Source organism: Rattus rattus, chromosome 3 (genome assembly GCF_011064425.1).
Source record: "Rattus rattus isolate New Zealand chromosome 3, Rrattus_CSIRO_v1, whole genome shotgun sequence".
In the NCBI taxonomy this organism is placed as follows: Eukaryota; Metazoa; Chordata; class Mammalia; order Rodentia; family Muridae; genus Rattus; species Rattus rattus.
In genome coordinates this window covers 56926136-56940372 of record NC_046156.1, presented here as the reverse complement: position 1 = coordinate 56940372, position 14237 = coordinate 56926136, and the positions used below count along the sequence as shown (strand labels likewise).

Genomic DNA, 14237 nt, shown 5'->3' with positions numbered 1-14237 from the left:
GTCTCTTTGCCAAGAGGGCATGCGTGACCCTGGCAACTCTTCATGCTCAAAGACAGAAGAGTATCTTTTTCTTAAAGAGGTGTTGACACACACAGTCTTTTCTTCCTTGAGAATCACTGTGCCTGGTTGTGACCCTGCTTGTGAGCCAAGGTATAGACATGGCAGGAGCTGGTCATACCCAGAGTGAGTGTGAGACTGGCAGGAAGCAAAGGTGGGAATTGCTGGCGTTTGTGTGTTTGTTTTTGACATAGGATATTGCTACGCAGTCCAGACTAACCTTGAACTCACCACAAGCCTCTTGCTCTAGCCTCCAAGGATCAGGATGGCCAAAGACACATATGGTCATGCTGAACATTACCTGTATTCTGAAAGACTTTGTGGTGGTTCGAATGAAAATGGCCCCTATAGGCCCCATAGGGAGTAGCATTATTAAGTGGTGTGGTCTTGTTGGAGGAAGTGCATCACTGGAGGTGGGCTTTGAGGCTTCAGATTGTCAAGTCAGGCCAAGTGTCATTCTCTCTTCCTGCTGTCTGCTGATCCAGATGTAGAACTCTCCACTCCATCTCCAGCACGATGTCTACCTGCATGACACCATGATAATAATGAACTAAACCTCTGAACCATAAGCCAGCTCCAATGAGATGTTTTCCTTTATTGAAGAGTTGCTATGGTCATGGCATCTGTCCCCAGAACAAACCCCTGACTAAGACAGACATCAAACATACACTGAGCTCACCAACTCAGGAGCTGTCCCACCATGGAAAATCATGGCTGCATAAGAAAAAAATTGTTTTAAGTTTTCAGCCAACTGAGCTGGGTTTTATGTGCAATCAAACATACTCCACCTAGTATAAATTAGTGTATTACCACAGTAGCAATAGTCTTACTCAATAATCGTTAGCAAATAATTCTGAACGTTATCATAGAACATGGCTTAGACAGTATACTGAGTGCCACACACCTTTTCTTATCCAATGCACAGCAAGCGTGGTGTGTAGGCAGCTGTCTTAAACCCAGTGTGCGGAGCTCTGATTCAAGGCACACTTTCAAGCTTGCGAAGTTTAATCTGAGGCTCAGCCAGGCTCCCACCACCGATGGGCTGTAACTTTTTCTAGATCTCAGAACCATAGCTCTTTTCACGTTAAAGAAAAATTGACCAAGGAAAAGCAACATAACAAATGAGTCTTATCCCACTCATAACTCCGTGCAATTATTTCTCAGCTACACTGAGAAAGGTCTAGCCTGAGTCACGCCTCTTAACTTAACCCTGCCTGCCCATTTCTGAACAAAGAGGTTCACCATTAAACTAAATGGAGAGAAACTTGAAGCAATCCCATTAAAATCAGGGACTAGACAAGGCTGCCCACCCTCTCCCTACTTATTCAATATAGTACTCAAAGTCCTAGCCAGAGCAATCAGACAACAAAAGGAGATCAAAGGGATACAGATTGGAAAGGAAGAAGTCAAAACATCACTATTTGCAGATGATATGATATTATATTTAAGTGATCCCAAAAGTTCCACCAGAGAACTACTAAATCTGATAAACACCTTCAGCAAAGTGTTGGGGTATAAAATGAACTCAAATAAATCAGTAGCCTTCCTCTACACAAAAGAGAAACAAGCTGAGAAAGAAATTAGGGAAACAACACCCTTCATAATAGTCCCAAATAATATAAAATACCTTGGTGTGACTTTAACCAAGCAAGTGAAAGATCTGTATAATAAGAACTTCAAGCCTCTGAAGAAAGAAATTGAAGAAGATCTCAGAAGATGGAAAGAGCTCCCATGCTCATGGATTGGCAGGATTAATATAGTAAAAATGGCCATTTTACCAAAAGCGATCTACAGATTCAATGCAATTCCCATCAAAATTCCAATCCAATTCTTCAGAGAGTTAGACAGAACAATTTGCAAATTCATCTGAAATAACAAAAAACCCAGGATACCTAAAACTATCCTCAGCAATAAAAGGACTTCTGGGGGAATCACTATCCCTGAACTCTCAAGCAGTATTACAGAGCAATAGTGATAAAAACTGCATGGTATTGGTACAGAGACAGACAGATAGACCAGTGGAATAGGATTGAAGACCCAGAAATGAACCCACACACCTATGGTCACTTGATTTTTGACAAAGGAGCCAAAACCATCCAATGGAAAAAAGATAGCATTTTCAGCAAATGGTGCTGGTTCAACTGGAGGTCAACATGTAGAAGAATGCAGATCAATCCATTCTTATCACCCTGTACAAAGCTTAAGTCCAAGTGGATCAAGGACCTCCACATCAAACCAGACACACTCAAACTAATAGAAGAAAAAGTAGGGAAGAATCTCGAACACATGGGCACTGGAGAAAATTTCCTGAACAAAACACCAATGGCTTATGCTCTAAGATCAAGAATCAACAAATGGGATCTCATAAAACTGCAAAGCTTCTGTAAGGCAAAGGACACTGTCGTTAGGACAAAATGGCAACCAACAGATTGGGAAAAGATCTTTACCAATCCTACAAGTGAAGAGGCCTTATATCCAAAATATACAAAGAACTCACAAAGTTAGACTGCAGGGAGACAAATAAGCCTATTAAAAATGGGGTTCAGAGCTAAACAAAGAATTAACAGCTGAGGGATGTCAAATGGCTGAGAAGCACCTAAAGAAATGTTCAACATCCTTAGTCATCAGGGAAATGCAAATCAAAACAACCCTGAGATTCCACCTCACACCAGTCAGAATGGCTAAGATCAAAAACTCCAGCAACAGCAGATGCTGGTGAGGATGTGGAGAAAGAGGAACACTCCTCCATGGTGGGATTGCAGACTGGTACAACCATTCTGGAAATCAGTCTGGAGGTTCCTCAGAAAATTGGACATTGAACTACCTGAGGACCCAGCTATACCTCTCTTGGGCATATACCCAAGAGATGTTCCAACATATAACAAAGACACGTGCTCCACTATGTTCATAGCAGCCTTATTTATAATAGCCAGAAGCTGGAAAGAACTCAGATGCCCTTCAACAGAGGAATGGATACAGAAAATGTGGTACATCTACACAATGGAATATTACTCAGCTATCAAAAACAATGACTTTATGAAATTCATAGGCAAATGGATGGAAGTAGAAAATATCATCCTGAGTGAGGTAACCCAATCACAGAAAAACACACATAGTATGCACTCATTGATAAGTAGGTATTAGCCCAAATGCTTGAATTACCCTAAATGCACAGAACACATGAAACTCAAGAAGGATGACCAAAATGCGGATGCTTCACTCCTTCTTTAAAAGGGGAACAAGAAAACCCTAGGGAGGGAATAGGGAGGCAAAGTTTAGAACAGAGGCTGAAAGAACACCCATTCAGAGCCTGCCCCACATGAGGCCCATACATATACAGCCACCAAACTAGATAAGATGGATGAAGCAAAGAAGTGCAGGCTGACAGGAATCAGATGTAGATCTCTCCTGAGAGACACAGCCAGAATATGGCAAATACATAGGTGAATGCCAGCAGCAAACCACTGAACTGAGAACGGGACCCCCGTTGAAGGAATCAGAGAAAGGACTGAAAGAGCTCAAGGGGGTTAAGACCGCATATGAACAACAATTCCAACCAACCAGAGCTTCCAGAGTCTTCCACTACCCAAAGACTGACCCTGGGCTCCAATTGCATAGGTAGCAATGAATAGCCCAGTAAGGGCACCAGTGGAAGGGGAAGCCCTTGGTCCTGCCAAGGCTGGACCCCCAGTGAACGGGATTGTTGGGGGAAGGGCAGTAATGGGAGGAGGGTGGGGAGGGGAACACCCATATAGAAGGGGAGGGGAGGGATTAGGGGGATGTTGGCCTGGAAACCGGGAAAGGGAATAACATTTGAAATGTAAATAAGAAATACCCAATTTAATAAAGATGGAAAGAGAAAAAAAAAAAGAAAGAAAGAGGTTTGCAAACTTTTTAGCCTATTCAGAAAGAATATCTGAAACAGAAAATAGAACCAGGCAACTAGGAGCTAGGATTATGTCCTGTAAACTTGGAAAAGAAAGAGAAGAAAAGAAGCTACAGCCATGGCGAAGACTCTACAGGAATGATTTACTAAAGTCATGATTGTGGAGGGTTAGCATGTTCCATATCCAGAGCCAGCTTATTTTCAGTGTCCTTCGTCGCCTCATCGGCCATCTCTGGATCAGATTTAACATCCTTTGTCTATTGGGAAAACCTTTAGGCCATATTCTTAGCAGCTCTCTATCTTCTACCTACCCCAGACCTAGAGTGTGATCAAATAACACCCGAAACCTATGGAAAACCTTTGCCCCTGCCCACCTCCTTGAGGGGTCAGTAATGCATTTGAAAAGTACCTCCGTTTATGACTTTTGTTCAGTAGGTATAAAAACTTCATGCAAATTTGTCTGCATTGGAATGTATCAATCTGGCAATAGGAATCCGCATTCCTGGGCCTTGCTCTCCCATGTTTTCCCTAAGACTAAACTGTCTCCTATTTCCTTTGAGGTAGAGCTGTGTTTTTCTGGGTTAACAGTCCCTACCCACCAACCCCAACAAGTGATCTAGATGCATGAAGGATAAAATAAAATAGCCAGGGAATACGGATGCTACTGAATTGAAGAAAGGCTCTAGGTCAGGAGGTGAAGGCCACTGGGGGATACCCCAGCCCCTGTGTGCTCACTCTGCCCTGCACAAGCCCTAAAAGATGCTAGCTCAGAGGTGCTGGGAAGAGCCCATGGCCCCTAAATCTTTCCTGGTCTCTCTCGGAATGCCGCCAAAGTCACCGTTTTAAGACTTGGAGAGATGTGTGAAAAATGAACTATGTTATAGCAGTGTACAAACACTATAATTCTTCTTGCAAGGGCTCAGCCACTCAGTGCAAGTGAGGGTTCTGAGAGCTGCTATCAGCAGCGGGAGAGAGGGAAAAACCCTCCCTGAACGTGACTTACACATCACAGTGGCAGACAGTTGTTTTTTTTTTTCAAATCCACAGTTGATCGGTCACACATTAGGGAAAGAGAAAGGACGTAGAGCAAACGAATCTAACAACAAACAGTCCAGCTCTAAACGCAGCCGCCACTGATGTCCACAGACCGCTTTCACTCAGGGACAGGGGGAGAGGTGGCGCAAGTGTCCCAAGTTCAGTTGCCCAGGGCCACCACATCCACAGCCAGTGATGGGAAAGACAGAGAATGGGTGTTGCCTCTGCATAGCCTCAATCATACTCAGCCAGGCCAACTACAGGGCTGGAAACGGAAGCCGGAGCCGAACTGGCAGCCGGAGATCCTGGAAGGGTCCCCTCCTGCTAGGGTAAGTGGCTCTGGTATGTTCAGGAATGTCAGAGACCAGCGTGGTGAACTGCCTGGGGCCTGGGTTTTATGGCCAGTCAAAGGCTTAGCTCATCCTTGAAGATTTTTTGGTCCTTGCTTCTGATTGGTGCAGGCTTTGCTGGATACACCTACTGCTCACTTCTGGGGCCAGCCCATCTGAATGTCAGGACGCCTCCAGTTTGGTTCTCTTTATTTTCTATCCTAAGCGTTCACTCAAAAAACCAGAGCCAGGAAAAGAAAGGGTTCTGCTGAGACAGTGCAGAATGGTTGACCCTGAGCTGCTGGGGATCCTCTCTCTCTCTCTCTCTCTCTCTCTCTCTCTCTCTCTCTCTCTCTCTCTCTCTCTCTGTGTCTGTGTGTGTGTGTGTGTGTGTGTGTGTGTGTGTGTGTGTGTGTGTGTGTGTGTGTGCGTGCATGTGTGTGTGTGCTTGTGTGCGTGCATGCGTGCGTGCAGTTCAGAGGTTGACATTGGAGCATTCCTCTATTGTTCTTTACCTTATTAAAATTTTTTAATTACATTTATTTAATGTGTGTGGATGCCTGCATGCCATGGTAGAGGTCAGAGGACAGCTTCTGGGACATGTGGGATCCAGGGCTGGAACTCAAGGTCATTAGATTTGGCCAGCACACTTCAAGGATCCACCTGTCTCTGCTCCCACAGGGTCAGGATTACAGAACTCTCACCTTGGCCAACTCTCCCCACAGCCCCCATACCCGTACGTGTCAGGGGTCTGAACTCAAATCCTCCTGGCTTTGAGCCAGGCACACCTAGTCTTCTCCCTAACCCCTCATGACTTTTGTAATGATCACCAGGCATAAAGTTCAAGAGACGTATTTCCTTCCTGCCTGCTGCTTTTCCCACAGAAATTGGGCAGAAGCAGCAGAGAAACTGGAAACACATCACCAAGCAAGGGTCTTACCTTCTACCCTTCAATCCCAGAAAGCCAAAGAGAGTGAAAATTTAAATTAAACCATCTTCAGACATAAGGGGGAAGATAGAAAGCAGCTTGTAGAAGACCTAGCACTGGGCAGGCAGAAGCAGGAGGGACCTGGGCTCAAGGTCATCCTCACCTATATAGTTTGAGGTAGTCCCAGGATACATGAAACCTTGAAACCTTGTCAGAGAGAGAGAGAGAGAGAGAGAGAGAGAGAGAGAGAGAGAGAGAGAGAGAGAGAGAGACCCCTATGGCTGAGAACACAAAATGAAAACAGTTACTTTCTGGGGGCAGAAGTTGGTATTATGAATGCTTTTTTTAAAAAAAAAAATCTGTTATTTCGATAAACAGCGTTTTAAAGAATGACATCCTGTGTATCAAATTCTGGATTTTGTCAGGATATCCCTCAGTCTCTCCCATTCGTTCCTGGAATCACACTCCCTGCCCTTCAGGCTGGTAGCACTTTGAACTTATCCTGAGAACAAAGAAGAGAGTCCTTGCCACATTTTAACGGTCTCCAGCTGTGGATCAGCCCTTCCGGCCAGCAGGAGCCTCAGCCACGCCCTCCCCAAGCTTCTGGGCAGCTGTGTGCCTGGATCTTGGCTGCCGGTTAGTACTAAGCGCTGGCCCCTGGAAAATGTAACCGCCCAGTGCGGCCACTTATAGAATCTGTCCCAGAAGTCTTTGGCACAAAGATCCGGGCTGCCTCTGTTCTTCAGGTGTTCTGTGAAAGAAATGCATCCTGTACTTGCCCCGGGACGGGGAGCTCAGTAACTGGCCGCACTGCAGAATCAACAGTCCTGCTAAGAAACCCCGCCCGCCCGCCCGCCGGATCGGACAGTAGGAGGCTTAGCCTGTCCTTAACCCTTGCTGGCTTAAACCTTGCGACCCACAGCTTCACCCACTCCCTCCTCTCCCCAGTTCCCCTTTTCTTCCCCCTCCCCTTCACCAGTGTCTCCTTTGCATCTCCAGGAAAGTACACAAGAGGGGGGAGGACCGCCTGACAAACCTGCACCTTTGACCGGTTCTCCCTGTGCCCCCAGCAAGAAGAACCTACCGAAATCCCCAACTCACAGACTCTGCAGATGCTGATGTTTTTTAAATTTCAAATTGAGAGCCTGGGATGGTGGCTCACATCTGTCTGTCATTCTAGCCAGAAGAATTGTGAGTTTCCAGGTCTGTCTGGACTGCAGAGAGAGTTCCAGGCCAGCTTGGGCTACAAAGTGAAACCTGGTCACAAAATTGAGAGGCAGGTAGGAGGGACCATGCTTATAATCCTAGAGCTCCAGAGGGAGAGACAGGAGGATTGCTCACAGTGGACTATGTAAGGAGAACCTGTCTCAAAGCACCACCGGAAGTTCCTCAAGACTAGAGTCTAGATCCCTCCCCCAGGACTATAGTGAAAGAGTATGGAAGCAGGGACTCAGCCCCTCTCACAGTAGGTCAAAGGTGCAAGTGACTGAAGTGTGTCTCAACAGACGAATGGCAAACAAGGAGTACCACGTGCCTACAGTGGAGGAGTATCCAGCCTGAACGAGAATGAAGAAGTATCTTAAGACGTCTGGTTGTGTGGGCCCGGCTGACCTGGAACCCACTGTGTAACCCAAACTGGCACTGAGTGCGAAGGGTCCCGTGTGACCCTCCCAAGTACTGCAGTTATCAGCATATACCTCCGCCATGGTACTGTGGTTGAACCTTGAAGACAAGCTAATTGAACTGTGCCGGTGATGAAAGGGCAGGTAGTGTATAATCCGGCTTGTTTGATGTATTAGAAGAGTCAGATTCACGGAGACAGAAATGGAATACTGATCACCAGGGGCAGGGGCAGTAGGGAACAGGATGTTATTGTTTGATGGGAATAATGCCAGTTGGGAACAATGAAAAAAAATCCTGGAGACAAATACAGTGATGGCTAAACGTGCTTACCACCACTGAATTATCCATTTGAAGTGTTTTAGATGGAAAATCTATGCTGTGTTTGTTCTACTGCAGAGAAGAGGAGGAGAAGAGGGGGGAGGAGGAGGAAGGGGAGGAGGAAGGAGAGGAGGAGGAGAAGAAAAAGAAGAGGAGGAGGTGGAAGAAGAAGAAGAAGAGGAAGAAGAAGAAGAAGAAGAGGAGGAGGAGGAGGAGGAGGAGGAAGAGGAAGAAGAGGAAGAGGAGGAGGAGGAGGAAGAGGAAGAAGAGGAAGAGGAAGAAGAGGAGGAAGAAAAAGAAGAAATAATGGAATGTTATAATTGGTTGGTTCATTTTGTCAGTAAGCTGCTGTGGAGACCTCCAATGCTAACGCTGAGCTAGGCAGAGAATACAAAGGTAAGCGAAGGACACTTGTGTTCCCAGGGAGCTGCTGCTTGCTACAGTATGGATCTTCAATGTCCCCAAGACCCTAATGTGGACCCAAAGTCTTGACTAATGGAGTTTTGGGAGGCAGGAGAGCCTTCAGGAGGCAGAGCTTCATGAGGGGTATACAGGTCACTGAGATCATGTCCCTGAAGGGGGGTTTGGGACTCGGAATCTTCCTCACTTCTAGTGTTTATTTTGGTTTTGAGGCAGGGTCTTATGTGGCTCTAGCTGTAGTCAAAGATGACTCTGAACTTAGATCCTGCTGCTTCTACCTCTGTGGTGCTGGGTTTATAGGAGTGCGCCACCACACTTGGTAATGGAGGAAGGGTTAGCCATGGCCCATATTTGGAAAGAACATCCACCATGAGAGAAAAGACACGGTGAGGCAGAGGCTCTCTGCTGTAGGAATGTGAGGCTGCTGGCTCACACAGCTCCAGAGCAGAGCAAGGTCAAGAAACAGAGCCAGGCTACAAACCGCAAAGCCCACTACCATCTACCCATCTGGGCTCCACATGCCCAAGGCCCCTCACGCTCCCAAAACAGTGCCACCAGCCGGGACCAAGTGTTCAAACATATGAGTTAGTGGGGGACATTCCACATTCAAATCACAACATCCCACTACCCTCAGCTTCTTCCTTGTCAAGAGAAGCCATAAAGGCCCGAATGGAAACTGATTTTCAGACCTTTCTCTTTCAGTGCTGGGAATCAAACACGCAAACCAGCAGCTTGTATTTACACTGCCGCCACTGAGCTACATCTCCTGGCCCTGTTTTTGTTGTCGTTTGGGTTTTTGCTTTTCTCAAGTGACAGATTCTCACTCTGTAGCTCAGGCTGGCCTCAAATTCGTAATCTTCATACCTCTGTCTTCTCAGTACTGGGATCATAGGTGCGTTTCATCATGCCTGCCCCCTCCCTCCCTCCCTCCCTCCCTCCCTCTCCTTCCCTCCCTCCTCCCCTCCATCTCTCCTTCCCTTATTCCCTCCTCTTTCTAGTCCTATCACTGTAGACACTGTGCTCCTCCTTCTGATGATTGACAGGACACACAGACAAGACCCAGTCTGTTCGCATGGACACTTACTTGCAATGCAGACTCTCAGCTTCACCCGAGCCCTATTTAATTGAGCACCCAACCAATCAGCATCCACATACCAACCTGTGAGGGCCTGAGTTCGACTCACTGGGTGACTGGTGGGTGTGTGGGTGCCAGTGTTTGCTCTCTCATGTTTGATGGAATCTGGCCACCCCAAGAGGAGGCCTGAAGTAGCACCTTCAAAACATCCTCTGCTCCTTCACTCTGGCTTGTTGCTCCTGGGTTTCCACCAGAAAGGTGGCTGAACTGGTCTTATGTAAGACATGAGGAAAGCTGACTGGCATAAGGAGATTTCAGCCCGCCTGGGTGGGCGATGGGGCAGTGGCTGCTTCTTCAATCAGATCTTTTTACCACAGCGACTATTGTGGAAAGTCCCTCATGCAGGAGATTCCTGGATTCCAGCTGACGTCTTCTTTCTGGAGGAGATTCAGTGGTTCCTGTGATTCTGAACATTAACAAACCCTAGCTAAGCTTCCATCTTCGGTCCTTTTGTCATCCAATAGCAACTGATGGGCTGGGTGAGTCTGGGGGCAGATGCTCTGGTTCACCCCCTTGTCCAGGGCTAGATCAAACAATCAGGAAAGGGTTTGTTTGTTTGTTTGTTTGTTTGTTTTAAAAGGCATTCTTACCTATGCAGCCCTGGCTGGCTAGGACTTGCTAGGTAGACCAGGCTGACCTTGAACTCACAGAGATGCATCTGCCTCTGCCTCCTGAGTGCTGGGACCAACGGTGTGTGACATCATGCCCAGCTGGGACCAAAGGTGTGTGACATCATGCCCAGCTGGGACCAAAGGTGTGTGACATCATGCCTGGCCTGATCTTTTATTTATTTATTTATTTATTTATTTATCTATTTATTTATTTATTTATTTATTTATGTGAAATGTTTGTTCAACATTTATCTTGGGATTCCAAGAGTAAATTACTTTTCTATTAATAAAAGCTCTCTATAGGAGAGTTTCCTATTGCTTTATTCCCACTGGCCCAAACAGAGTCTAGGTACTGATGACACTCGGCAAGATACAATCCTCTTTTTAAATGTTGCTCTCAGTGCAGCTTTGAGAGTTTCCCAAGCAAGACCCTTTCACGATATGACTATGAAAGGGCTCAAATGTGCAGAAGAAGAGTGGAATTATCCAGTTTCATTGAGCACTGCACTCCTCGCCCCCCCAATTCTGGTTCCCAGTGTACCTAGTATGAGGTACAGCTTCAGTACAACTGCATCCAGCTGTTTCCACATGCACTACCATGAAGTCCACAGAGATAGAGAATAGGGCGTGCCTCATGGGTTACCTGTCAAGGGTGCTGTGCAGTACCGGGAAAGAACTATTCACACAACTGGGAGGAGATCTGAATCTAGCGGCTGCTGTTTCTGGTTCACACTGGCGTTCCCAGGTACTCCACGGCCTCTTCTTGCAGCTCTGATTGAGATTCAGAGGGAGGCAGCCACCAGCAGGATTTTGACAAAAGGGTGGAGGAAGGATCTGGAAGGAGAGACTGTTGGACGAGTCAGACACACAGACTTGTGGTACCTCCCATTCTCTAGTAGATGTCTATGTGCCCTAGAACAGCAGGAAGGGCTCGAAGGCACTTCTCGGTGGCCTCCCTTCTGCTCCCATGGGGAGCAGCTGAGCAGTGGTGCCTTTCTCAACTTCCTGGCTGTAGGCATCACCAATGGGTGTCAGTGACTGGGGACCGGAGGCAGATGTCACATAGCCACCAATGGCTCTGGTTCATACATATGCATCTGTTTCTTTGGGATCTTAAAAATAAGGAAAGACAGGGAGACTGGAAACCCAACCACAGGGATAATTCTTTTTATAGCCCAAATTGAATAAATCACAGGACCCTTGCTTCATTGAGGGGCCACTGGCCGGTTAATGACCTCTCTGACCCTGGTCTCTCTCACTTGTAAAACAGGTCAATGCTGGGACTGGGGCGCTGGCTCAGAGGTTTAGAGTCTGTATTGCTCTTGCAGATGACCTGATTCTAACGCCCACTTGCAATCCAATCCAGAGGTTAGCCGCTCACCTTTCAGGAGACTGCTAGGGTGAATGTTTATGAAATGCATGAAAGCATGTTGTTAGCTACCAGAGGAAGTCAGACACTACTGTTTTAGCCCACAGAAATGTCAGTCAGCTCCCAAGTTCTGATCCTTGAAGGAGGGAGTGTAGGCTAAGACGAGAGGCAGCCAGGAATCTAACATTTGAGAGTTTACGGGGTTGGGGATTTAGCTCAGTGGTAGAGTGCTTGTGCCAGGAGAGCTGAACGACAATAGGAAACACCCAAACTGTGTCGGGATAGCCAGGGTGAAGTGTGACCCTGTGCAGTAAAACAGCAGCCCTGGTCCTTTGGAACATGCGACATCTCTCCTTGTGGTACTGAAACTCGACTTTGCGTCTAATCGTCTGCAAGAGACTGTATTGGGTGAGATTGTCAGCGGCGTACACCCAGTTAGAAAAGAGAGGCAGGAGGGTTTAGAACGGATAGATGGAGTTGTAGGCGGACACACTGCCTCCATAGTACCCATGGGCAAAGGCAGACAAAACTTAACCTAAGCGTTCCCTGACCGGCATGTGCTGGCTTGTCTAGAAAAGGACTTTCCCTGTCTGGGAGGAAACCCGCTGTTCATGGTCATTGCCTCTGTGTCAGCGTCTTGGGATTTTGATAATTGAACAAGCATTGGACTGGAATGCACAGGTCCCGACCTGCAGCACTCCAGTAGGTTCTGGCCACACAGATCTGCAGAGCTTCTGCGGGGTGTCAGCAAGTGTGTTTGCTTTGCTCTGGTGGATCCTTCACGATGGAGACTCCGGGTATTCTCACAGATGAAGTGCCACGTGCTTTCCTTGGAAAGAAATGTCACCGAATGCTGTGCTAAACACATTTCAGGGAAAAAAAATACTACAAACAGTTCCTTGTTCCACACAGAGAACCTTAGCATCAAACCAGAAAACAGGCTTGATAGAGCTGTCTGGGTTCTTAGAAAGCCACTCAGTGCAGACACCTGGGGTCAGATCATTGGAGCAGAGAGGTGTTCCTTTCCCATCTGAGCCAGGGACAGCTTTGGGGTCCATCCCCCCAGGGTTTCAGTCAATATTCAGAGCCAGCCATCAAGGTTCATTTCCACTTCAAATCTTTAGGTGTCAGACATCAACTGTCCAGAGGGCAAGTAAAGGTCCCAGATATGAACTTGGGGACCACTCAGGCAACATGGCCTTCTCCCAACCCTGTCCTCCCTTACCAGATAGGACAGTGAGAAACCAAGAGAGCAGCATTCTTCTCTACCTCCCTTCCTCTGCTAAAGCACTCTAGGCATCTCCAAAACAGCAAAGCTCATGCTACTCTGTGCCAAGACTGTGTTTGCTTCTGTTTTGATGCAAGTCTTTTAACAACACGTTACCTACTACCTGAAAAGTGATGGCGATAAATTAGGCAAAATACAAAAACCAATAGTAATAATTATAACAACAACAACTCAGTATCTTTTTTATAGTAACACTCTACTCTTTGAGAGAGAAATTAATAAAAATATTCCATTCAGAATAACTCCCCTAAATTAAATAAATAGTAACTTATCTAACTAAAGGAAGACCTCAACAACAAAAAGTAAAGATATTCCTCCAGGGCAGCCATCTTCCAGTAACTCACCAAAATGACGAACACAAAAGGAAAGAGGAGGGGTACTCGGTATATGTTCTCTAGACCTTTTAGGAAACATGGAGTCGTTCCTTTGGCCACATACATGCGAATCTACAAAAAGGGTGATATTGTAGACATCAAGGGAATGGGCACTGTTCATATGGGCACTGCCCCATAACTGTTACCACGGCAAAACCGGAAGAGTCTACAATGTCACCCAGCATGCCGTGGGCATCATTGTAAACAAGCAAGTTAAAGGCAAGATTCTGGCCAAGAGGATCAATGTGCGGATTGAGCACATCAAGCACTCAAAGAGCAGAGACAGCTTCCTGAAGCGGGTGAAGGAGAACGATCAGAAGAAAAAGGAAACCAAATAGAAGGGCACCTGGGTTCAGTTGAAGCGTCAGCCTGCGCCACCCAGAGAAGCCCACTTTGTGAGGACTAAGAGAAAGGAGCCTGAGCTGCTGGAGCCCATTCCATACGAATTCATGGCCTAATGTATACAAAGGAAATGAAGGACCTGGACTGCAAAAAAAAAAAAAAAAAAAAGTAAAGATATTGAAAAAGAAAATCCCAGAAGATACAAGGTGATGGGAAAATATTCTATGCTCCTGGATAGGCACAATTAATATTGTGAAAATGTCTATTCTACCAAAATTAATTTACAGAATTAATGCCATGCTTATTGAAATTCCCATGTCATATCTCTGGGGTTTCGAAAACACAGTATAAGAATTCATACGTATCCACAAACGATCACAGATAGTGAAAGCAATCCCAAGGGGTAAAAGCATTGCTGGAGGCATTGCAGTACCTGAGCTCAAATTACATCATAGAGCTATAGTGGCAAAGACAGGCTGGTCATAGCATGGAGATAGGCATATACAATGGCATAGAATAGAG

General features: G+C 46.4%; 1 pseudogene; it reads left to right on the top strand.

The window, feature by feature from the left end:
• Nucleotides 1-13347: 13347 nt before the first annotated feature.
• Nucleotides 13348-13831, top strand: LOC116895386 (annotated as a pseudogene).
• Nucleotides 13832-14237: the final 406 nt, after the last annotated feature.